This window comes from Lissotriton helveticus, chromosome 2_1 (genome assembly GCF_964261635.1).
Source record: "Lissotriton helveticus chromosome 2_1, aLisHel1.1, whole genome shotgun sequence".
NCBI lineage: Eukaryota > Metazoa > Chordata > Amphibia > Caudata > Salamandridae > Lissotriton > Lissotriton helveticus.
The window spans coordinates 437,856,509-437,884,452 of NC_136059.1; positions in this window are offsets into that span (position 1 = coordinate 437,856,509).

Here is a 27,944-nt window from a genome sequence, read left to right on the forward strand (position 1 = left end):
GAACTGTCTCTGGCAATCTCGGCTGCAATCGTTGCTTCCTGCTCAATTTCCGCATTCAACATTTCTACATATTTGGGAAAAGCAGGACATTCTATGGTCTCCTTGGCGGCATTGAAAGAGTCTTCGTAACAGAGGAAATCTCCAAGCAGTTCCTCTTCTGCACGCCAAGGCTTGAAAAGTTGCAAAAGTGCTAAATAGAAAAACTCCTTTTTTTCAGGAGATTCGCCACTCAATTTTCGATGGTTTACCAAGTGGCATTTTCTTTGCTTGACCAGACATCCCTCACTTCCTATTACAGCATACACTCCTTTCTCAGTATCTTCTTTGATGTTCCTCTTGAATATGTAATTTTGAAGAACCTCATACAGACAAACATTGTCGAGGTGACTGCTTCTATTTGGATAATATGTATCCAACATGTTGGTCTTCAAAATGTCGGTACTGTTTGGCTCCTTTTCTGCCAAATACTCAATTTCCCGCACAGGTTTCAGAACTCGATTACGCGTTGCAGCAAGACCAAGACTCGCCCAAACGATACTCCTGGACTTGGCATAGAGACTTGCTGAAGACAACCGGTCAGAGCATTCGTAAGCTCCAATTTCTCGATGCGACAACATCTTCAGACTGAAACTGTACAACTTCTTGCTGAGGCTCTTTTCATGGGAAATGTCCTCCCACATATCCTTCAATTCTGTCTTCTCTTTTTTGGTGATGTAAGACGTCACATACCGAGCCACAGCCATACAGTTATCAGCCACAAACTGTATATCCATGTTAGCATTCCACATGGACAAAATCACCGGGTTGTAGTCGTTGATGTACTTGGACTCTTCGTTCCTCTTCAAATTGTATGTGTTTTTAGGTGATTTCTTCATGACATTATGTCGCAGCGAAGACATCAAACTGTTTACTCTTCCTTTAGAAATCACCGGTCGTGGAAAGCCGAAACGACATTTGGTGTAGAACTTGTCCTTGTTTCGGAATTTACGACGGCAGTACTTTCCACATCGATGGCTTTGGAAACGCAGAACTTTTTCTCTTAGGCTTTTCTTCTCCTTTGCTTTTGGAACAGCACACGTAGAATACTGTTGGATGAAACTCATCACTGAGTCTTCTGGATCCGTTCCAAATTTAGGTGCATCCTTGATCCACAGCAACATATGTATATGAGGAGCACCTCTTGCTTGGTACTCCTTTCTCCAGAAGAAATCCAACACCTCTCCAAGAGGTGGATTCTTCTTATTCATGATGAAAGACATCATAGCTTCAAATCTATGATTGAAGTACCTACATACATTGACTGGATCCAAAGAGCACAGTTCTCCGGGTGTCTTGAATTCGATGTTATCTACGTTAGCATTTGCCTCTCGTAGAAATTCAAGTAAGTCTTCCCAGCCATACTCGGCACAGCTCAGAGTGAGGAACCATGTGGGAGTACCAAAGTTCCTCAGCATACATTTTAAATCACCATGACGACGGTACCAGTACTCATTAGTACCACGCTGACACGCCATGAGATTAATCAGGTGAGAATCCAAAATACTGTCTTGGACATTGACTTTATCCATAAAGTCACTTGCCGAGATGTTTTGCATGTGTATACCACTTTTCAAGATGTGGTTCACTGCATATGACAGTCCAGACAGATCGCTTTCAAACAGGAGATGAAACAAATAAGGAATGCATTGTCGAAACCTAGCCTCTCCTGCATACAATCGCAAAGTCCGGTATTCAGAAGCAGGAATTTGATGAGGTCGCTCATCATATCTTCCTCCCTGACCTGTTGGAAAAAGCTGTGGGAAACACCGAGCTTCCAAACTTTCCTCCCAAACACTAATGGGACTCCCTTTGGCTTGTTTCATTTGAAACAACTCAATAGCATTCCCCATGACTTCCTTGGAATGCAAAGGATGAACACTATAATGTTCATATATTTCTTCACTAGTAGAGGGTTCTACTTTCTCAATTTGACCAGCACACAAATCGCTATCCTCTTCCTCACTTACTTCCTCTTCTGCAACATATACATTCTTATAGTATTTATTATTTTTTTTCAAATACAATGTTGCCTTTTTAACTTTCCTAACATCTACTAAATCTTGCCATATTTTCTTATTCTTTGTCGGAACCCCATTAACTAAGATAACCAGAGGTTCCTCTTCCACTTTTTCTACTCCAATTGTGTTAATGTTTTTCTTCAAATCTAGAGGCAAATAAACAACTCTTCCCTTTAATCCTCTCTGTAAATCTGATGGAGGCAATTTCCCTGTCTTTGGCTCCATTCTTACAATAGCCTGAAAGGGATGGATACTTTGAATCAAAATAGATTCATAAGTATTTAAATCCTTCAATTCAGAAGGAATCTCAACCAATTCCAGATTATTATGAACTGCTCTAGCAGGCATCTGGTTTTGATTTAATTTGCAACAACAATAAGTACACACACGTTGATCCAATCCCAAATCAAAACAATTTTCTACCATCAAGTATGTTGCAAAATCCTTCCATTCACTATTATTTTCCCTTTCACTTTTTGCATATAAATCCACTAACTTAGTCTGATTCTTATAATAAGTGCGTCGACAACACACACAAGTGAAATTTGGCCTCTCACTTGATTTGACCTGAAATGTGACAATTTCCCTCTGGAAATTATCTGTACTGGAAACCTGTACACTATCTTCCACATTACCCGCTTCTTCTTGGTCAATTTCAACATTCTCCTCTTTACTTCCAAAGTAACAAAACTCAATTTCTTCACATATATTCTTCACATCTATTTCAGAACCATGCAAAAGAGCAGCGCATAATTGTTTAAGCATAATTGCTGGACTCTTAGCATAATACAACATTCTAACTAATTTCCTCACTTTATTATGATGCACTGCTAGCATCCTGAAATGATGAAAAACACTCTGGCATACTCTCCTGGAAAGACAAGCCAGTGAATGACCATGCAAACCTGTCACTTCTCTCACTCTGCAAGGATCTAATTCTTGCAACAACCTTATTTTCTGCTTCAAACTTTTCTTATTAAATGACCGTACAAAATCACAAAGCAAATTGATGGAATCCTGTCGCACACTACAAATACTACTACACTTCCAGGTGTACACAGGACCCTTAGCACGTCTTCCTAAAACCTCATTACCTAACACCTCTTCTGCCTCTGTTGTCACAAGTTTTTCTTTTTCAACTGGACAACCATCTTTCACTTCATAAGCACGACCACTGGTGTCAACTGCATGCACCAAATCATTATCCTGGAAATAACTCTCCTCATTAAAAAATGCCTCACAGCTTGAACTTTGAATCCATTCTCCAGAAAAAACTTCACAAAAATTACTACGATTAACTATTCTCTTCCATCTACTATTTCTTTTGAAATCATAAATTGCCTTGTTTAGCTTCCTAATTCTATTGATTATCAAAATAAATAACTTACGTTTAATTTCAAATGCCTGATCAATAACTTTCTCAACTTTTTTTTTTCTCTTATAAAAAACCACTTTCTGTTGACCTTTCTTAATATTTTTTAACAAATTGCCAATTATCCTGTTGCGGAACATTCGTTTACGAATGTCCCTAAACTGTTGTTTCCTTCTACTATCATGCACAGAGTTATCTCTTGCTCTAGCAGTAACATTTTTGATTGGCCTTTCCTTTCCATTTGAATTGCTTCTCTTTTTATGGACTGAAACATTTTCTGTAGTAATATTTTTTTTACTACACATATTTCTTATGAATGTTTTTGTACTCTTACCCGGTGCTTTCTTCGTGACTTGACAAATCTTTTTGTTAGAGGACTGCTGCTTCTTTTGATTCACCTGCTGTCTTTGACGTTTTACAGCCTTTCTCTCTCTTTCTTTCGTTGGCATGGTGAAATGTTGAAATGATCTGCAGTTGAATCTGTGGTAAAATATATTAAAAAATGTTATTAACCACTATTACCAAACAGTAAATCAATAACAGTGATCAAAAACTTAACACACTACTTGACATTTTAAATAGAAGATTTTTTAGTCCTTGGCAAATTTACAATACAGAAATAGCAGAAAAGAAATGGAATTTATATTCATGTTACCTGTGCTATTTTATATGTGAATCTGATCTAATTTTATGAGCATATTTTAATATTTTATTGAAGACACTACACATAACCTGTTTTTGAAGGTGTCTTTATTTTTAAATTAAACGGTTTACACTTTTATTTTTTATTTATTATAAATTTTAAAAATAAATGTTTATAGTTCCATAGGCTCAAGCAGGTCAACTTCCCACCCTATGTCATATAATTCGGACAAATCTGCATCCTCATGACGCTCTTCTTCATCCTCAGGATTTAAATCATCCAAGGGATCAACATCCACTGATGTTTCAATTACAAGTTCAATGATGAGGTCAAAATCAACTGATTGCAGATTGTCGCTCATGTTGATGTTGTCTTTATCTTTAAAGAAAGATAACAACAATGAGATGTTGCAGAGTAAGAGACAAATCTCAGAGATTATAATAGTAAAATTGTTTAACAAGAGTAACATTTTGCAGCTATTATTTAGCCATGTCCAGCGATGCTGAGCAGGTGAAGCCTATGTCTAATTTTTCAGTGAACAGGACTCATCTCTTCTTAACCTTGGATAAGCCTCACCAACTCTGTATCCCCTGCACATACTTAAATGTAAAGGGGCAGATTTATGTTAAATGGCACATCCCCAGGCATGCACCAGTTAACGTGCACCGCTGCTCTGCCACCCATGGTGTGCCGTATTTACAATCAGATAGGAGAAAGCTGCGTCAAAACCCTGCGCCTGCTTTAAGCAGGCATAGGTCTTGACGCAACATTGTGGAGATGGGGCACCCCTGAGCCTTGCTTGAGCTGCATCGCACTTGCGATACAACTCCAGCAATCACTACCTTTACAGCACAGATACGTCACGCATCTGTGCCATTTTTGCCCCATGATGCCCCGCATTGTAAATGCAGCACACCATGGGTGGCGGAACAGCGGCGCAGGATGACTGGCACATCCCTGGTGATGCGCCAGTCATCATAAATCTATCCCTAAGCTTCTTATCTTGTTACAGATGAACTGCCATATGTACCATCAAACTATTTTGCATTTCCTAAATAGCGAATTTTAAAGAATAAATAGCAATTCTTTACCAATCCTAATTTGCAATGAGCAAATTGCTAATTGCAAATTACCCATTCATTTCCATGGGCTAGGAGGCTCATAGGAATGAAGGTACAATTTGCGATTAGCAATTAGCTTATCGCAAATTAGGAATTTTTCCAAGGGTGCAGGGGTGTCTCAAGAACACCCTGCTGCACCCCTGAAAAAGAAATTTGGGGGCATATGGCGCACATACATGCCCTAAGGGCATGTATTGGCGTCATATGGCACCTTTTGTTTTTTTTAAAAAAATGCTTTTTGAAAAGAATTTGCAAATTACCACCAACTAGAAGTTGGTGGTAGTTTCCAAATCCTTAATGTCATTTTTTACATATTTTTAGTTTGATACATTGCATTTAAGGAATCGCAAAATTTGCAAATCCTTCAGTGCAATCGCAAAATAAGGAATAGCAAATTTTGCTATTCCTTATTTTGCATCAAACTTGTTTGATACATACCATTTGTCTAATTAGCATTCGCAAAGGCTGAAATTTGCAGCATTTTGATCTTTGCGAATGGTAATTAGCTTGATACATATGACCCCAAGTTGGCCTGTCTTGCAACATGGTGCATCTTTTGCATCACTGCTGCATCAGTTTCATGTGGCACGTTTTTTTTACAACATGACACATCTGCCTAAATGCATCAATTTGTAATTTTCTCGCCTCATAGCAAATCTTTTGCACTGCCACTGCATCATAAAAGTGACGCACAGTGGCGCAAAAGAGACATACACCTATCATAAATCTGTCTCTACCATTTTAAATGATTAATCCAGGATGACGATAAGGTGTGGCCTATCCAGAGGTTTGTTTATGGTGAGGCCTACTCACGATTGCAGATTAAAGTTACGCTTGATAAAGAATACAGAGGAGATAATACATGTAAAGGCCTACCAATGAAGTAAGTAATGTCCACTTTATTGCGCCAGTCATCATAAATGTATCCCTAAGCTTCTTATCTTGTTACAGATGAACCGCCATATGTACCATCAAACTATTTTACATTTCCTAAATAGCGAATTTTAAGGAATAAATAGCAATTCTTTACCATTCCTAATTTGCAATGAGCAAATTGCTAATTGCAAATTACCCATTCATTTCCATGGGCTAGGAGGCTCATAGGAATGAAGGTTTAATTTGCGATTAGCAATTAGCTCATCACAAATTAGGAATTTTTCCAAGGGTGCAGGGGTGTCTCAAGAACACCCTGCTGCACCCCTGAAAAAGAAATTTGGGGGCATATGGCACACATACATGCCCTACACCATGACATATCTGCCTAAATGCATCAATTTGTAATTTTGTCGCCTCATAGCAAATCTTTTGCACCGCCGCTGCATCATAAAAGTGACGCACAGTGGCGCAAAAGAGGCATACACCTATCATAAATCTGTCCCTAGCATTTTAAATGATTAATCCAGGATGAAGATAAGGTGTGGCCTATCCAGAGGTTTGTTTAAGGTGAGGCCTACTCAGGATTGCAGATTAAAGTTACGCTTGATGAAGAATACAGAGGAGATAATACATGTAAAGGCCTACCAATGAAGTAAGTTATGTCCACTTTATTTCGCCAGTCATCATAAATGTATCCCTAAGCTTCTTATCTTGTTACAGATGAACCACCATATGTACCATCAAACTATTTTGCATTTCCTAAATAGCGAATTTTAAGGAATAAATAGCAATTCTTTACCATTCCTAATTTGCAATGAGCAAATTGCTAATTGCAAATTACCCATTCATTTCCATGGGCTAGGAGGCTCATAGGAATGAAGGTGCGATTAGCAATTAGCTCATCGCAAATTAGGAATTTTTTCAAGGGTGCAGGGGTATCTCAAGAACACCCTGCTGCACCCCTGAAAAAGAAATTTGGGGGCATATGGCGCACATACATGCCCTAAGGGCATGTATTGGCGTCATATGGCACCTTTTGTTTTTTGGAAAAAAAGCTTTTTGAAAAGAATTCACAAATTACCACCAACTAGAAGTTGGTGGTAGTTTCCAAATCCTTAATGTCATTTTTTACATATTTTTTGTTTGATACATTGCATTTAAGTAATCGCAAAATTTGAAAATCCTTCAGTGCAATCGCAAAATAAGGAATAGCAAATTTTGCTATTCCTTATTTTGCATCAAACTTGTTTGATACATACCATTTGTCTAATTAGCATTCGCAAAGGCCGAAATTCGCAGAATTTTGATCTTTGCGAATGCTAATTAGCTTGATACATATGGCCCCAAGTGAGGCCTGTCTTGCAACATGGTGCATCTTTTGCATCACTGCTGCATCGGTTTCATGTGGTACGTTTTTTTTACACCATGACATATCTGCCTAAATGCATCAATTTGTAATTTTGTCGCCTCATAGCAAATCTTTTGCACCGCCGCTGCATCATAAAAGTGACGCACAGTGGCGCAAAAGAGGCATACACCTATCATAAATCTGTCCCTAGCATTTTAAATGATTAATCCAGGATGAAGATAAGGTGTGGCCTATCCAGAGGTTTGTTTAAGGTGAGGCCTACTCAGGATGGCAGATTAAAGTTACGCTTGATGAAGAATACAGAGGAGATAATACATGTAAAGGCCTACCAATGAAGTAAGTTATGTCCACTTTATTTCGCCAGTCATCATAAATGTATCCCTAAGCTTCTTATCTTGTTACAGATGAACCACCATATGTACCATCAAACTATTTTGCATTTCCTAAATAGCGAATTTTAAGGAATAAATAGCAATTCTTTACCATTCCTAATTTGCAATGAGCAAATTGCTAATTGCAAATTACCCATTCATTTCCATGGGCTAGGAGGCTCATAGGAATGAAGGTGCAATTTGCGATTAGCAATTAGCTCATCGCAAATTAGGAATTTTTTCAAGGGTGCAGGGGTATCTCAAGAACACCCTGCTGCACCCCTGAAAAAGAAATTTGGGGGCATATGGCGCACATACATGCCCTAAGGACATGTATTGGTGTCATATGGCACCTTTTGTTTTTTGGAAAAAAATGCTTTTTGAAAAGAATTCGGAAATTACCACAAACTAGAAGTTGGTGGTAGTTTCCAAATCCTTAATGTTATTTTTTACATATTTTTTGTTTGATACATTGCACTTAAGGAATCGCAAAATTTGCAAATCCTTCAGTGCAATCGCAAAATAAAGAATAGCAAATTTTGAATTAAGGACATTTTAAGTCATTTCCACATGTGCAGTGTTTTCAAATTATGATTTGAAAATCGTTTTTGGGGAAAAGGAATGGTTTGCAAAATTATGACAAGGACATAATGGTGTATGCTTCTCTATAAGGCATTTTACTGTCTCTGATGTCATTTTTCCCATATTACATTATAAGACCTTTCCCCATGGAGCACATTCCTTGTAAATATGCTCCCACCTGTGCATGGTGAATTTAGATTTTGACTGTTTGAGTCACATAGCCATGTTAAAAGTTACCCAAAAAAATTGCAAACGCTTTAAAAAAACACATTCATGTGTCTTAAGGACATTTTAAGTCATTTCCCCGTGGACAGTGTTTTGTAAGTGGCGCAAAAGAGGCATACACCTATCATAAATCTGTCCCTAGCATTTTAAATGATTAATTCATGATGACGATAAGGTGTGGCCTATCCAGAGGTTTGTTTAAGGTGAGGCCTACTCAGGATTGCAGATTAAAGTTACGCTTGATGAAGAATACAGAGGACATAATACATGTAAAGCTCTACCAATGAAGTAAGTGATGTCCACTTCATTGCGCCAGTCATCATAAATGTATCCCTAAGCTTCTTATCTTGTTAGACATCAACCGCCATATTTACCATCAAACTATTTTGCATTTCCTAAATAGCGAATTTTAAGGAATAAATAGCGATTCTTTACCATTCCAAATTTGCGATGAGCAAATTGCTAATTGCAAATTACCCATTCATTTCCATGGGCCAGGATACCCATATGAATGAAGGTGCAATTTGCGATTAGCAATTAGCTCATCGCAAATTAGGAATTTTTCCAAAGGTGCAGGGGTGTCTCAAGAACACCCTGCTGCACCCCTGAAAAAGAAATTTGGGGGCATATGGCGCACATAAATTTTAACAACATTCCTTTACCTCAAAAACGATTTTCAATTCATAATTTGAAAACACTGCCCACAGGGAAATTACTTAAAATGTCCTTAAGACACATGAAAGTGTTTTTTGATTGCCTTTCCAGCATGGTTGGGTCACTTTTAACATGGCTATGTAACACAAACATTTAAAATCTAAATTTGCCATGCACAGGTGGGAGCATATTTACAAGCAATTTGCGCCACAGAGAAAGGTCTTACATTAAAATGGGAAAAATAACATCAGGGACAGTCAATTGCCTTATAAAGAAGCATACACCATTATGTCCTTGTCATAAATTTAAAAACAATTCCTTTTCCCCAAAAACGATTTTCAAATCATAATTTCAAAACACTGCACATGGGAAAATTACTTAAAATGTCCTTAAGACACATAAAAGCGTTTTTTGATTGCCTTTGCAGCATGTTTGTATCACTTTTAACATGGCTATGTAACACAAACATTCAAAATCTAAATTTTCCATGCACAGGTGGGAGCATATTTACAAGCAATTTGCGCCACATAATTCATAATTTTCTCCTTAAAGCACACTATTCTCTATCTAAATTAAAGAAATATTTTCTCACCTTAGCAAATACTTTGAGTTTGAAAACAGTCTCAGAAACACACCAATTTGTCTTCAGCAGAGCAAAAGGTATGCACTCCAGAGTCTGCAGCTATCAAAAGCACAGAAATGCTGTAATTCTTCACACATATCTCTCATGTCACCCAATCAAAACTCTTCCCTCACTTTTTTTCAAATGAAAACCCTTCCCCCCTCTGCCATTTCATGCCTTTTCTGCATGGCAACCACCTCTTGGAAGATGTCTGGTGTTTGCAAGTTCACACAACAATGTTGCAATTGAACTCTGAACTCTCAGTGCACCTGCATATCCAGTGCATTCTTTCATTTAATGATTTTTTATTGACCATTCAAAATACATCTCTCAAATAACTCATCCATGCACCCTAACTTTCTGTTTTCAGCAATCAAAATCCACCAATCACTGTTACTGCTTCATGAACACAGAAACTCCACAGTTTTTTTCATTTTAAACTCTCATTTTTTCAACTGCCATTTCATTGCCACACTTCATCTGACTGCAGGAGAACCTTCTCTCACCATGTTTTCTGTCTGGATTGTTGGACATAGTTATATCCACTGGGCTCACAGGTATGCTGAGAACAGAAAATTACCTAACCTCAATTTACAAGATGTGGAAATTAAGTGGTTTGGCCACAGAGGATTAAAATGTCACCAATTGATACCATTGGTGAAAACCTTTATGCATTTGCCCAAACCTGACCTGTTAATTGTGCACTGTGGAGGTAATGATTTGGGCACTTTGACTGGGGTAGGTCTGGAAATGCTTTTAAAGGACACCTTTGAGCAATTAATGGCACTTTTTCCTCAGACTGCCTTGGTATATTCAAATATATGCCAAAGACAGAAATGGAGGTGGTCAAACCAATTTTGTCCACAAATTGAGAAGTCGAGGAAGCATGTAAACAAATCTGTTTCAGCTTACATGAGAGACCATGGAATGGGCTCCATGTACAACAATAACTTGCGTTACTACATGCAAGATATCTACAGAGGAGATGGAGTTCACTTCTCAGATGAGGGCAACAGAATTTTCACTCTGAATTTAAGACTGTGCATTGGTACCTACTTATAAGTACCTAAATGTACCATAAACCCAAAAGCTCTTCTCAGAGCTACCCTACATCTGATCACTCACAATTATTATTTTACTCTAACTTTTTTCACTAATTTTCAACAAAGTACGCTCCCCGGGGCGCTACCCGGTACGCGAACCGAGAGCTAACCTCGCGAATTTTTTTTAAAAAATGGTTTTTTTTCGCACATATAAGCCTCCTCAGCCACCCTCACAAAACCTAGGGGGTCAAGATAAGTCTACCGTGCCCCCTTCTACCCATTCTGAACATTATTTGCCCTCCATTTTGTATCTTAATTCGACCGAAACACAAAATGGTGGACTCCCGTAACGCTTAAGGTTCGCGAACCGGGGCGCTCAACGGTTCGCGTACCGGGTCGCTCCCTGGGAAGCGCACCATCAAAAAAGGTGGGAAAGTAGTTTACAGAAAAGCCACTGGAGACAATTTCACCAAATATAGATTAGCTCATACTACATACCAATCCCTACCATTTTCCCAAATTTGATTGGAATTCCATTTAGCCATTTAGCCTGTAGACCTCTCTAAATACCCTGAGGTAAATTACTTCTCAAAACACATCTGAAGTGTTGGAATTGACAACCAATTAAAATGTTACTTTCATTTTCTACTTTTTTTACCTGACATTTGATTGGTTATGTACCTGAATATATATAAAAGAAGAGAATGAAACACAGCCATTTTGACTACTACTTCCTGGTGTACATTTCAATTGGATTTTCACTAATCACTTCAACTTCTTTCTAAAGGTAAGTTGTTATTTTAAAAACTGAACTATATTGTGCACTATCAGTTAATATGGTAAACTTTTTCTGATAGTTATATACTATCCCTCTGTAGTAGTTATAGATTTAGATAGACTTCTCTGTTATAGTTATGGATGGAGTTAGGCTTCTCTTTTATAATTATGAATTTACTTACGTTAAATCACATACACTTTTTTATATTCCTACTTCCACTCTGATACTATACACTGCCCAAAGATAAATTCTCTGTTAAAAAATGCCTATCTAAAATTAATCCCAACAGTGCCCTATCTCTACTAATATATATTTTTTTTATCCAAATTTCAGGCAACATGGAAGGCGAACAGAAAGTTTCATTTCAAATTGTCCTGCAACAGAGCAGCCAAGAATTAATTGATCCAAATTATATAGAATTTATGGATGAAACTTGGGACCAAGAACTACTGCAATGTGTGCAAGCAGTGGATGACCTCCTTCAAAATGAGGACATTTTACACCCTCATAGATTACAAGCTATGTTCAATGAAAATGACGACATTTCAGACAGTGAAATGTTAGAAATGTTATTAAATTTTGAAACACAATCACAATAATAAATAATTGCTTGAAAAATAAAAAAAAATAAAAAATAATCAACAAAACCAACAATCAATTAACATACAGTATTTGAAAAGTCTATCATTCATTTTTCATTGCAGTACGCTGCCCAGAACGCTTCCCGGTTCGCGGACCGGGCGCTACCCACGCAAAAAAACAAAAAAAAATGTTAATTTTTTTTTGCCCCGCGGGGCCCTTTTAAAACCTCCACATTAAACCTAGGGGGTCAGGGAGGATCTAGTATGCCCCCTTATGGTTATTTCCCCCTTTGTTTTGGCCTCCTCTTGTCTCTCAATCCTACCGAGAGACAAGATGGCGGCCGCTCCGGACTGTTTAGAATGTTGACAGACACCGGAGAACCAATCAGCTTCGCTACGCGAAGTTCCGGTACGCGTAAGGTCCGCGAACCGGGGCGCTGCCCGGTCCGCTGTTACAGATATATATCTTTTTTTAAACGTTAATTTCTCAAAATCCACTGGAGCACATATATTGAGACCTACAAAAGGCACATCGGGCTACCAGTCCCTACAATTTTGCCAAGTTTCGTGCAAATCCATTCAGCCGTTCAGGCTAAAAGTGAGGCCAACCGCCCTATGGAAAACTCAATGTTAAAAACACGTTTTGGGACCCCCCTTTTTTCTCGACCCCCCCTGGACGAACCCCCTCCAAATTTCCAGGGGCTGCTCAGAAACAAAATGTTCCATTTTCCAGAAAATTTCAGCCAATTCCGTCCACAAACGCCAAAGTTATTAGACATAGAATTTTCAAAAATCCCATAGGGAAAAAATCCTAACTATATATACCTACTGGCGACCGCCAGTAGGTAATATATATATATATATATATATATATGTATACAGACATACCCACACATTGAGGTATGTTTATATGTGTCTAAATATGCGCACACACACACACACACATATAGACCTTACACCTAGTAACACTTGTACAAAGCATAAACATCATTTTATTTGTCAGAAAGCATACTTTTTGGTATTAGATGTAAATTGATCCAGCCGTTTTTGATACATTAATGTTTAAATTATAGTGTTATCTGGAAGACTGGTACCGTGGATGTCCCACAGAACTCATGCGGCACCACAAATTAAAACAAGCATTGAAAATGCAACAGGTCTCGCCTTTGTTTCAGTTCAAGCAATTTGCTTTGTGAATTTTTTTTGTTAGCTTTGCATATAATAGTGCATTAGCAAAAATTCATGTACATAGATATGAATTTATGTGTATGTGAAAAACAGTTACAGCGATGTAATACAACATATTATGCCACATGCGTGTGCTTCACTTTGCTGCTAATATATGCATATATTAGTGTATTAGCAAAAATGCATGTACATATATATGAATTTATGTGTATGTGAAAAAACAGTTACCGTGATGTAATAGCACACATTATGCCACGTGTGTGTGCTTAACTTTGCTGCTAATATATCACCACAAGATTTGGGGCCATGTTGACACCTGCAAGCACAAGTGGCCTGCTCTGCCCGCACCCATTCATAATGGGCCACTTGCACAACAACAGCAGCTGTAGAAGCAGCCTGACAGTCTTGCCCTCGGTACATCCTCACTTGCGCTCCATAGATGCCCTGCAAGCACATCCTCTGTTGTGGGGTCGTACACCCGCATCCCTAGCATGTTCGCACCTTCCCCGATCCAATGCCATCTGCACAGAGCTCAGCCCCCTTCCTGTTGTGCGACGGTCTTAGGAATATTTATTCAAGAACATAAAAAAAGAAATAAATATCAATTCACCAACTTATATGGTACTTTTACGTATTCATACACCATGTTCTAAACGTGCAGGCAGTGCCTTTGAAGAAACATTACTTAATAGAAAGTTCCTCCAGTAATAAAGAAAAAAAAGCTTACCTTTTGTTTCTATCCATGCACAGCTAAGCCAATGTAGCAGGAAAGTACGTTACTCTGGCAATCTGCATGCCACGTGTGTCAACAAATGTGAATACAAAAAAAAAGTAGCACGGCTTGGTTTCCATGACAATACAGAGCTATTGCCACAATCTTCCAAATTCCATATCGCCTACGTCTCCATATAGAAAACAAGATGGCGTGGGCTGGTCCACATGGGCAGTCCTAAAAGTGGACAAGTCAGTAACCCGAAAACCAGGTTTTCAATCATGCCTCAGCGTTTAACATAAACGATGGCGCGCGCCAATTGAAAACAAGGGCGTTGCTTTAAGTCAGTTTGGAATCTGTATATATTACAAAAGGCACTTGCATGGCGAGATCAGTGCATGCACATGGCTAATGCCAGGGGAGACCTAAAAAGAGAACTATCTGATTGTCGAAGTGTTTTTGATTTCTGTTGTTTGTTAAAGTCCCGCAGAACCGAGTGATCTATTTGGCTGGCAAAAATATGAAGAAAAATATTGCAGCTGCCAGTACAGGGCATGAGGACTCCGTGTTCTCAACTTGGTTAATCAAAAACATGCAGGTGTTCCTACCTTGCCCCCTGGCACTCCTGGGAGGGACCCAGGGGGATCCCACCCTAGAGGTAACAAGTGGAAATAAAATGTTGTGCCGTGGGTCCCACACTATTCCTGCTGAACCAAATGCGCCCCCCCTGAAGTACTGCCAGACTTGCATGTATAGAACTTTTCTACATAAAACTGTACTAGTGCATTCATACCTTTCATATTACACATTGATGTCACACATGTTTATTGCAACTGAAACACAGTCATTACAATGTGTTTAAATGTGTTTTCTGCTTTGGAAAACTAGACCTCAGCTAGGCCTCAACACTATATTTGTTTAAAATGGATTTCACATCAAGATTGTCTTTCAATGTTTATATTTCTTTTTTGATCCCATATTCAGCAACCTTTTCAATGTTTGTTTGTATGACATATTGTTCTTCAAAATCTCATGTGAGGATGCCTTTTGCTGCATTCCAAGTCTCTTCCTACTTGCTAACATTCTTACCTTCATTCACAATTGCTTTCTGTGGTTATGTAACCAGTTTGATTTACTACCTCCGGAAGACAGAAGGGGTGAATCACTATTCATGTGGTAGGTTAGTCTAAAGATGGTAGGCTTATGTGGCATTTTAACAATATCATTTGTGATTTGTTATACAGACACACACCATCCTGAATTTCGGTATTGCACTGTTTTAATTTGTAATAAACGTTCATTGGTTTCATTAATTTTCTGATCTCTTTTTGTCTCAGTCCTTTTATCCTAAGAACTGTATTTTTAAATGTTGATTTTAACCCCTTGTATGCACCGCAAATTTTCGCGCTGTGTGGGCGATTTACACAGTGGGCGGGATTCGGACGGCCCACAGCCGTCGTGAGCACATGCACACCATGACGCATGGCGTACGGGGGACGTCATGAGCATGCAAGGGGTAATCTTGTCTCCGGACACATTACCTCAAAGACTTTGAGGTCAACACCATCCCTGACCCCCACAAACTGGGTGCACCACTATCATTCATATTATCTGACCGAAGTGAGATTAAGTGATATGATAAGAGATCTCTTTGGAGATAATTTTTTGTCTATAATCTGGGTTCTGCCTATCTTTCCAGATATTCCATTATTTGAATTATTTGTGGTGGTCTAGTGCTCCAGTGCTTTCCTGAGCAAATGATTGTGAATGTCAACAGTATATAATGAAATTTGAGTGATTTAAGTATGTTGCTGATGCATTGTGGGATTTGAAGTTAGAGAATATGGATTAATGTTGAGTTATAAATTGTGATACTACATGTGAGATTTTGGGATTTGCATTGTTTTGTAGTTCTGATGGTTGTGAGAAGCTGGCCTGGTATATGATGTCCACTAATGTAAGTGGGCACCTTGCACCTGCTCAGACAGCCCGTATGGTGATTTAAGAGGTCGTAGACAACCTTAGAAGCTCAAAGTGGTAGATGTGGAGAGGAGCCTTCGGGCTTAGTCCAGAAGGAGTGTAAAGCAGCTTGTTTTACCCGAATGCAATCTTATAGTATAGATTAAGTGAAAAAGAACCACACAAGGTATTTATAAAAATATGTATTTATTATAATATACTCTCTAACACGTTTGGGTATCTCCTCTCACTGAGATAATCACAATGCACACAATACTTTGCAAAAAAATACAGTAAATAGCACAGAATACACAGTGGACCCCAGCAGGGATGAAACCATATTCTAAGAAAGTGGTATAAGAAGAACCATGACTTGGGTCAAGACAGTGTTGAGAGGACATAGAAATGCTAGGGACCGAAGGAACCACCCAAGGTGAGTAGATAGGGACCCCTCGGAGAGCGTGTGCAGTGTGGGAACACGACTGCGTGCTCCGTTCAACTCTACGGGTTAGTCGTGTTTGGAGTTTTAAAGATTAAGGGCCCTTCCCAGTGAACCCTGAAGAAACCCTGTGGAAGACAGAAGGTTAGAGAACCGCCCGACCCGTGGATTCCCTAGTACCCACGTTACCTATTCCTGGGAAGCCAGGTGCATAGGTGTGAAGTGGTGTAGGACTTCTGGGGAACATAATGGAGGACTTAGGGAAAGCGCCACTGCAGAAGAAGGAGAAAGTGTCCGATGGAATCCAAAAGTAGATTCTAGATGAGAGGTACCTGCAAGCAGAGGTGACAGAGTCTGTGTAACTCAGTAGTGACCAGGACACTTAGAAGACGAATGCCCTTTGACATCGAGTGTTGCAGGATGTATGACTATGACCTTGACTCTGCAGTTGTGAGGACCAGGTGAACCTGAGGATGACCAGGAGCCATGCACAAGCTATCACATGTTCGATGACCAATGCAGAAGCCGAAGAAGGTGCAATGTGAGGACCAGCAAGCAGGAGACTCAGGGCAGCCCTCAAGAAATCAGGTGAACCCAAAGGAAACAAAGGTGACCCTTAACGCTGGGACGCTCTCGGGTAACCATGCGCTCTATAAATCCGCTTCCATTACATTCCATTCCAATTGGACTCACAGGCCGGAGGCACTGGAGTCGTGAGAGGACCTGAAGCAGCTCACCAAAAGATGTACGCCACAATGCACTCGATGCAGTGTGGCTGAAGATTCTGGTCACTGGAGGAGCTCCAGGTTGGGGCTACTTGGAGCCTGAAGATCTACTTAGAAGGAAGCCAACAAGCCAACAAGCCTTTGCAACTGTAAGTTGACGCAGAGGTTCGGTTATTGCAACCCCATCGAGGGATACTGGCCTCAAACTTGTTGAGAAGGCATGGCAGCCCTCGAGAGCTGTGGATTACTATGACCTGTATAACAGAACCTTATGGAGTCTGGAGGAGCTCAGGATCTGCAAATCAGTCGACTTAGCTACAGTGCCTCCGAATGCAGGGGAGTGACTCCTTTACTCCAAGGGAGATTCCTTCAGGTGTCTTTGATGCCCACAGGCCTTGGAAGGTTCCTGTATGGTACACAGGCACAGACAGTGCAGCAGACTGGAAGGAAGACAAAGTCGAGCCCAAACATTTTCCAGCGACATCCAGAGTGCCCAGATGGTAGAAGAAGAAGTGGTGTCTGATCTGAATCATGTCCCACAATGAGTCTAGGGACCCACCCACAGGTAAGCCCTTAAGCACCCTAAGGAAAGGGTTGGGACAATTCAGGGGACCTCCTCGACAGGGGGAGATTACTCCCATGTCCTTTGTCTAGTTTTGTGCCAGAGCGGGAGCCAACGGCTCCCAGAGCTGGTTTGAACTGGACTATGCATGGGGACACCAAATGTGCCCCTCATGCAGACTAAGTGGTATCGGTAAGCACACCCACCCTGCCGCAATACACTAAATCCTGTCTGGGAGGTGGTCACACCTCCATGTGACAGGGTGCCTATTGTTTTGCCTTCCCCTGCTCGAGTCAAACTCCGTCCATCATCTCCTTGTGTTTGCTTTGTTCACCCTAAGTTGGCAGGGCATGCCCAGACGTGGGTACCTTGCTTACTTTACCACTGAATTCAAGCTAGCCTGGCTGATGAGGGCTGTTAGCCCAAACTTGCCCCAGGATGCTTGTTTCCGGTCCAGGGAAGACACCGCTCGGTAGTTTAGGATGGATTGTTCCCATGAGGCACAGGGCCAAGACTGATTTGCATATAGCTGTACCTGAACAGGGGTGGCGAAGTGAGCTAAAGAACGATGATGGATTCAACCCAGATCTGTAACTGTGGTGAGTGTCTGTAAAGTTTCAGCGCTCCGTCCATCATCTCCTTGTGCTTGTTTTGTTCGCCCTAAGTTGGCAGGATATGCCCAGACGTGAGCCCCTGGCTCACTTTGCAACAAAATTCAAGCTAGCCTGGCTGATGTGGGCTTTTAGCCCAAAACTGGTCCCAGAATGCTTGTTTCCAGTCCAGGGAAGACATGGCGTGGCAGTTCCGGCTGGACTGTTCCCATGAGGCACAGGGTAAAGACATATTTGGATATAGCTGTGTCTGAACTGGGGTGTCAAAGTGAGCTAAAGAACGATGATGGACTCAACCTAGATGTGTGACTGGGATTGAGTGTCTGAAAAGTTTCAGCACTCCGTCCATCATCTCCTTGTGTTTGCTTGGCTCAGCAGCAGGAGGGCAGAATCGTGTCTCTGGTCGGCAGCAACCATTTTGTGCTATCCGGGCAAAGAAGGCTGGTACCGGGAGCACTGAGAGTCTAACGGAGGGCTCTTCCAGTGCTGGGAATCATACCTCCCACACCATTTACGGTGTGGGGGTATGATTCCAACATGTTTGATACCAAACATGATAGGATTCGAGATGGTCATCGTGTAATTACGCAATACCCTTCTATATAGTATATTACGGCTTCACTTACAACCCAGGAGAATGGACTCCATAGGCTGGAGGGGTGTCCTGCTCATGCAGGGGCACCTACACACCAATAACCAAGCACCCTGCCTTCAAGATTGATAGGGCCTGCAATAGGGGTGACTTATAGGTTTTAAGTGCAGTGACCCCAGATATAGGAAACCTATTTCTGTAGTAAGTTGTGATAGCAACAGCTTACACTGGATGCAATGACAGGCCTGTAGTTCCATTTTTAATTGTCTTCCATGGGTGGTATAATGCATGCTTCAGCCCATGGGGAACCTCGGTTACCTATGCCCTGGGTACCTTTGTACCATATACTAGGGACTGATAAGGCTACCCCAGTATCCAATCTGGGAAGGAGCTAAGTACAGAACAATTTAAGGGAGAAAACAGATAGACTAGGTTCCTAATTAGCAGGATTCCAGTCAGACTAGTGAGTAACAGCTTAGCACCAGGCAAAAAGTGGGGGTAACTATGAAAGCAGATACTACTTTTCCTACAATGCTGGTTTAATTACAGTGAGTTTGATCACATGTTCATATTTGAGAAGTTTGTTGAAGAAATATTTGTTGGTCAAGGTAATTGCATTTGTTGAAGTCCAAGATCTTGAGATATATTTTTGAACTTCTCTGTAAACTGGGGGCATGTTTTGCAAGGTGCCGCACTCACACTGAAGTTAGGGATCTTCTGAGTTAATGCATTTTCTTCTAGGTTGCATGTGTCTGGTATTTATTTGCTTGTTCGTGAACAGGAGTAAATACACTAATTAGTAGTGGACTACCGCTGGGGAGAAATCTGCCTCAAATTCACAAGTGACGCAAAGGTATTGGTTCTATCGGCTACAGGATTGTTTTCAACTATCTTCCATTTTCTTTTTTCTTTAGGTCAAATAGACAACATTGTGTTGGTGTCGTTTTGTGTGTACATAGTGGACAAAGGCATTGGGTTGATTTCCATGTAGTCATGCTGCAATTGACTGACTGATGCTGAGTTTCACCCTGGGACTGGCGAGGCGTCATCACAAGTCGTGCTGTCATCAGTTAGTTGCTATTGTAGATCGTGTTGTGATTGGTTGACCTTGGCCATAGCCCAGCTTGGATTGGTTGGTTTCCTGTTTGTTTTTGCGATGTATTTTGAGTGAGAATAATGGGTGCTGAATTGAAAGAGCCTAAAGCTCCCAGTCTTTCTTCTATGATCAAGGGTTAGAAGATTACTCCAGTAGGGTCTCCTATATTTGAAATGATGACGGATGTTGGGCGATATACATGTGTATGGTTAAAAGACTGGCATGAGCTCACTTCTTGTGAAACAGACTTGTAATTTCCTTTAAAGGGTATCTTTAATTTTAGAAAGCTTGCTTCTAAAGACATGCAATGTGTGCGAGAAAGACACAACCTAGACCTACACAGCATGGGACCGAGTGGCCATAGAATAGGAGAGAAAGAAAATGAAAAAGCAGTACAGAAGTTCAAAGGGTCATTGGTTAGAATCCAAGTGGGGCATACAGAAGAGTATACAATGAATATTATGAGTGTATTCCTTACAATAGATAATGAATCTGACAAAAAGAAAATTGGTGATTAAAAAAATTATAATTGAAAAAGAGATAAAACATTTAATAAAATGAGGAAGATTATTTCCTGAATAACCTGATAAATTCTAGACCTAATCCTTATGCAGATGACCCAATACCTGATTTGGGTGTGGGTGACCCAGGTTTGAGTACATAAGTAATAACATTGCTTCACTTTGCAATTGCAAGTGCTCCTCCTTGGAGTACATTGTTAGAGCAATTAATATTACTAATTTAAAATGTTAATTTTGGGAGATGTCGCAGGGCTCATAGCCATATAAAGATTGCTTGTATATAACGCAGATTAATTGAGATATTTGAACAAAGAAGCACTGAGGTGTGTAAATGAGACTTATGGCAAGCTTGAAGATTAAGCAGAAGAATTTGGTTTACACAATACTAGGAGCTTGTGTAAAAATTACAAGATGAAATTGGGCAACGCAGAAATAGAAAACATAAATCAAATGATTCTGCCAGCTCAAATCAAAGACTTAATTGACTACATAAAAGGCTGGAGTGATTTGAGAAAATACAGGGGCATGGAAAAAAAGCAAATGTAAGAATGAGTGAACCCGAGGCAGAAATGGTATTGAGTTTCCTTTGCGAGAAGTGCCTGGGATAAAATTTTTGCTTGTGAGAAATTGGGTTGTTGGTTGACTGGGTTGATTGGCTGGTCAAGCAACAGTCACAATCCCTTGCAGGGTGAACCACAAAAAGTCACTAAATTAGCGTGTGCTTGATCCTGGGTAGATTTGCACAAAAAGCAGTCTGGCTTAACCTGGAGGCATTTATGCAGCACACAAACAGCAATACAGTGAAAATACAAACAGAAGAAAATTCCCACAAAACGTTAGAAAAATATAGTACATTTGAATAAATTCTTTGGCACTAAAATTGCAAAAACCCAATCAGTAGAACAGGAATTAGGAATTTGTCAAGTTTTTAGTAAAAACTAGCACCTAAAAGATCAAGGCGCCAAATGCTAACATCTAGTCGCACAAGACCAGGCAAAGTTGAAAAATATGCTGACGACAGTGGATACAAGAGGTGGATTGGGCCCAGGTAGAGCTTACCTTCAGAATAAGACGACATCTTGAGAAAAATGTTCTGAGAAGGTGGGGTTCAGCTAGGCAACGATGCAGACGGTGTCTGAGGGGGGAACATTTTTCCACTCAGATATTGGGGATGATTTAAAAAGGGCCTCAGCATTTGTGATGTAGGGTCCACAGCCTTCAGGGATTCTCCACACTCAGGGCAGAACATTTGCAATGAAAATTCTCATTGCAGATACTTTGCCTCGTGTGTGGAGACTCCCGCACGACTACAGGGGCTCCGTTACGAGTGTGAAGGCTCTTTGTGGATCAGCCGCTTAGTCTCTTTCTGGAAGTTGAAAATATCCAGTGGAATGAGGCAGAGTGCTGTAGCCAGGAGCTAGGAAATTCCTTTAGCCAAGGACCGCTAAACATGATTTGCTGCTGAGAAGAAAAATGTTGTGGGAGAAGTCATAAAGTCAGTTTCAAATGGGGATGCACCATGGGCAGATAGGTGAGCAGATTGGCCCCCGTTTCCTCCTGGTTGGGTTTTGGTCATCTGGGCACCATTAGCACCTCAGCTATGCATCTAGGACTGGTGTGTCACCAGTTGGTACTCACTCAGGCTGGGTCAATGTGAAAGATATTGGAAGCCCTTTGTGTCCCTGTGACTCTGACCTGGAGGCCAGCAAACTAGCCCTTAGAGTCACTCTTGTAGTCCTGGGTTCATGTGAGGATGCAGGGCTCAACAGCAGGGCTGGCCTCTGAGTGTTGAATTCAGGCTCCAGGCAGGAAAGCAGCCCTTCCAGGTACAGCACAGCAGATCACATAAGAGAGTCCTTCTGTAGGTCCAGGACTGAACCCGAAGAGTGGGTTTGGGGGTCCTATTATTATACCTGGTGCTCTTCCTCCTGGAAGGTGTAAACAGCTTCTAGAAAAGTTTTTTAAAGTGCATTGAATTTCTTGACTCCCCTACCCTGGCTCCCAGCTCGCTGTAGTGACAATATGGATGTTATAGGTCCTTTGTGTGAATGCATAGTACAGCATGTTTAGTTACAAGTGGGGTTGTGCTCAGCCTTTCCCCCATCCTGCCAGCAGATGACCCATTGAAACAAACCTAATCCTCTACTGTGTGACTGCAGCAATAGAAGGGCAGGAAAATACCAACTTTCTAAAAGTGGCATTTTCAAAATTGCAATAAAAAATCTGACTTTAGCATGAAAGAGGATTTTTCATTACAATTTCATAGATACCAAACATGAAGTGGCTACCTGGTCCCAATCAAAGGTTAACACATATTAAATGTAATGAGGCAACACAATGTTATCCTATCACACAGGCAGGACTCAAAGTAGTGAAAATTGATTCACAAATCTTTTCACTACCTGGACATGTACAATTTAAAATTTGAAGTTCAACCTTTTCTTTTTGAAGCACCCTACTCTCATGCACTGCCTAGGCCCTATCTTATGGGTGGTCTATATTCAATAAAAAGGGAGTATAGATCTTGGCAAAAGCATTATATTTCCAAGTCAATTGGCTGGATAAAACTGCACCCAGGCTGCAATGGCAGGTCTGGAACATGTGCTACTTATGTGGGTAACAATCAGTGTTGCAGGGGGGGCGGAGCTTGCCTGGATCATAGATGGCCGCATCCCGCTAGAGCTCCGCTCTACACTGCCAATATTTTTTAAGATCCTTCATGAATCCTGCAGGGATGTATGACATTACAACGCATGCTTTTACCACGCATGCCTTTACAACGCGGTTTTTACAATGCAAACCTTTACAACGCATAACGCTTTGGGGTGCTGGATAGTGAATACTTTAATTTACTATTCTAACCCCAGTCCCCGTGGACACTAGGGAAGGTGTTGGATAGTAAATTAAACGTATTTCCTATCCTAGAGCGCCCCCCAGCGCAATGCGTTGCAATGGTTTGCGTTGTAAAAGTTGCAACGTAAAGGCACTGCGTGGTAAAAGTTGCATTGTAAAGGATGTTTCCCATCCTGCAGCGGCATTTTTCTGAGTGTAGGGTCCAGTCCCCTGGCTGACGGAGATCACAATACAGCGTCCGCCTGCATCCGGACACCCGCCGACTGAGACCGGTGGGACCTTGACCTCCACAGCGCGGTGCGGCCTGTGCATCCCCGGGGTAAAGTTTGGTGGTGCCCAGTGCGCCTAGCCCCTGAGCCGGACTTCGTGGGGTCGCGCTGTGCGCCCCTGCAGCAGCGCTCTCAGCGGTGGTGGCGGAGGCGGCACCCCGGGGGGGCGCTCGGCGGGGGGCTGCTGTGGCTCATCGATGCTTGCTGGAGCCCCCTGGAGCCCTGATCTGCCTGCCCTGTGTCTGGGGGGCCTGTGGAGGGCACTGGAGGTGTAGGAGCGGCCATTTTGTGCACGGACTGGGAGAGCCTGCAGGCAGGTACACGCCCCTTGCGCTGTGAGGTGAATTGCTCCCCGGGCCCTGTTGCAGATTCGGGGCCTTACTGGTGCCCTCACTCGCCTGTTGCCCACCTGGGGGCAAAGAGTTGGTCAGAACTACCGATATTCTAACTGCCGGTGGCATGTAGGGTGAACATTTCAGCTATTGGTTCCCTGGTTGCTGCTACTGCCGTGGAGACTGCTCCCACGCCCACACGAGTAACCTTCTGTCACCTCTACCTCAGAGCCTTGTGCTGTCCCCCTAGCTCTCGGTCCGCGCGACTACCCGCAGAGCGGCAACCTTTCCTGGGACTTTGAGGTTGCTAAACTATCTCTTGAAGTGAGTACCTACCTGCTTCACCTGGTGAGATCGGGAAAGTTGATAGGACCCAGCCTAAGCTCCAATTCGAGCAACGCAAATCTAGGCGCAACGAGGAGGGCGCAGAGGGGGACCCCTCTCAGAGACGGACGCTGCGACGGATGACCCGGCAGGGGATATTAAACAGATCATTGCCTCCATGCAACAAGGTCTGACTGCTATTGATACTAAGATAGACTCCCTGACTTACTGTATGGACCAGGTCTCAGAGCGCGTAGACAAACACTCTGAGCGCCTGGACATGGCGGAACGCCACATAACTGAGGTGGAGGAGGCCCAGGTTGACGCGGGAGACTCACTGAAGCAGATGGAACGTACCCTCGCAGCCCTCCAAGACAAAGCTGAGGATCTTGAAGCCCGTTCACGCCGCAGCAATCTGTGCATCACAGGCCTGGCGTCCACTGCTACAGGAGGAATGGAGCAGTTCGTTGAGCGCCTGCTGACCTCCCTTCTAGGTGCGGAAACGCTCTCTCCTCTCTTTGAGCCGAAGGCGAGGGCCTTTAACAAGGGAGAGGAACTTTAATAGCAGGTATAGCCCAGCTATGAACGGCTATAAGGCTATTAGAACATTCTGCCACTTGAGTGCAGAATGTTCTAACAAAAAAGAACAAAGCCTTATGGGAGCGTGAGGGGATTGGAATCCCCTCAGGGTCCCTGAAGCCTGTGTTCACAGCCAGAGCTGTGAACAAAGAAACATTGGAATGTTGGAGCTCCAGGCTTATACCAGCCATTATAAGCCCGGAGCACTCCATTGGTTTCAATGGAGCTCCTAACGTTCCAATGTTCTAATTTGATTTTAAATGCTGCTAAGTCAGTCAGAGCAGTAACTAAACAAGGTAAATTGAATGTTGTAACTGTATGCACAAAAGCAGTAATGACTTAAATAGGAAAGCATTTGCCAAAGCTTTTTCCAATTCCTGCTTGGCCACACATATATTGTATTGTAGGTTCAAAACTACTACATTCACATAATCCATTTTCATTTTAAAGTCCATGATCTACTGACTGTTTTATTCCTTTGTATATTTCAGGTTGTTAACAATTTAATTGAGATACTAAGTAATCCAAATTATTTGTGTCCTTTTTTACTTCCTTCACTGCATGATGGACCTCGTCCAGGCCAAACATAGCTTCAGTATCAATAATTGGTTGTCCAAGTGGAGTTTTAGAAGTGGACGTTTTATTAGTTGATGACATTATATTGGATGTGTGCTTTAATATTGTTCTCTTCTTCTTTTTCTTGTTCCAACATTTGCCACTATGTCTGAAATTGAGGAAAATCAATGTCATTTTTATAAAAATAAATGCATCTTCATAGGATAGGATTCCTTCATCTGATAGAGTTCTAAAGCATCACCTATCACGTCTCTCAGAGCATAGTGGGTGTATACAGTAATGTTCATAGATGTGTTCAGTTTGTTCCTCAGTAATTGCATTTGTTCAAATTGTCTTGTTATATTTTCTTCTCCAAATGACAAGTATGTGGATGAGATGAGATGAAGTTATCAATATCCAACATTTTATAGTACATGTTTTATGGAAGATAATGTATTGCTTTCTTAACTTTGTCTGTGCTTATTAATTCTTGATAAATGTTTTTGTCTTTTGCAGGCACTCCATTTACTAAAACCACTAAAGGTTCCTCTGTTTTGTGTTCAATTGCAAGAGTGGTTACGTTTTTAGTTTTTTTTTTATCTACTGATAAGAAAACAACATTTCCTTTTGTGCACGTACTAATTCGTGTGGCTGAATTTTTCCAGATTTTCTTTGCATTCTAACAATGATTTGAAAAGGATGGACAGTTTAAATGAGAATGTTTAATATAAATGTAAATGATTTTTTAATAGAATGATAAATCTTTCCAAATTCTCATGAAATCCACATGAAAGCATACATATATGGTATAGTTTTACAAAACAGTAATTGCAGACAGCTTGGAATTCTCAACAATTATTTCTTTCTTCTGCAAATAGATACAGTTTCAAATGTCTCCATTTAATGTTGTCCTTATTTAAAAAAATTCAACCAGATCAATCATTTTTACTTGCTTCTTATGTGTTCTTTGGTAACACAAGAAAATCTGTTTATGTATTTCAGATCTGGCTTCTTCAAATTGAATACCCATTTTGTAACTTGCTTCAGACCAGTAATGGATTGTCTGACTCATTCTGAGTAAAGGTAACCTCTGGACAATTATTGTTGTCAGAAAGTGAATCAAAGTATTTAGACTGTATGTAGTCCATAATATTATTGACCTGTGCTGATTGGAGTGAAGTAGAGCGTATTTAAGCTGTTCCGATTGCAATGATGGTGTTTTCACAGAGTATAATATGTGTACAAGTTATATTATTGTTGAATGACGTAGCAAGAACAATTTAATATGATGAAATGTGGTGTCACACATTTAATTTCTGAGGGAAGATAAACAATGTCCTTGAAGATTTGTAAGAGTATGAAGTGGGCAGACACCCAATGTTTGTAATAGTTTAATCTTTTTGAGTAGTGATCACAATAGATGCATGTCTAATATTTCAAATAAAAATATAATCCTATTCACATACAGGCTTTATATTTTTTCCTTCTGCAAATATTGCATAGGTACTGCTCTTTCTTCCAAATGTTTTGTTTATCATTCCCTACTACATTCCTATGTAAGCCATCACAGCAGCGGTCTTCATTTGTGCTAGACGTATGTCTCCAATTTCCTTGTAAACATACTGCAGAAGTTTAGTCTTGCTAGTTATTTGCTATGCATTTTATGTATTTTATAGGTGGTTCATGAGTTTGTTCAATGATTTTGGATCTCCTAGCTCTATAGTTTTTTTTGCTTTTCCTAGTATTGTTTTGTAGGCATATTGTAAAATGTGGACAAATCTCCTATCAAAAAGAATCGCAGAGATAATGGTTAGATCAGTGATTGTCATAATGCAATTTCTTTTCTTGATTTCCCTCTATTATTTTAAGAGTAGTACAAAGAACTATACCAGTAGTTTGTAAAAAATATATAGATGGTGGTGATAAGATATAATTCTCAAATTCTCTGTTATATCTTTCAAAGAAGAAATAGATCTCCATTGTTTTCCAACGCTCAGCAGAGTTTCTGTGAGTGTTGGTGGTTTTATGTAGTTTTCTGTTTCTTTTCATAGTCATGTGAGCATAAATGTGTTTTTAGTAGAATTGGGCTGTGTTTATAGCGTATTCTGTGGTAACAACCAATTACATGAAACTTAATTTCTGTATTGAATTTATTATCTATGTTTCCATTGGTTGTAATTGTCATGTGACCAGAAATGTTTTTTTTGTATTTTATTGTAATACTCCTGAATATGCATTGGTGCTATCCTGTTTATTTTGTTACATCATTTTGTTCATCGTATTGTACTACATTAGTAGCCTAATTTGGACTTAAGCTAACAGTTCAGCTCCTT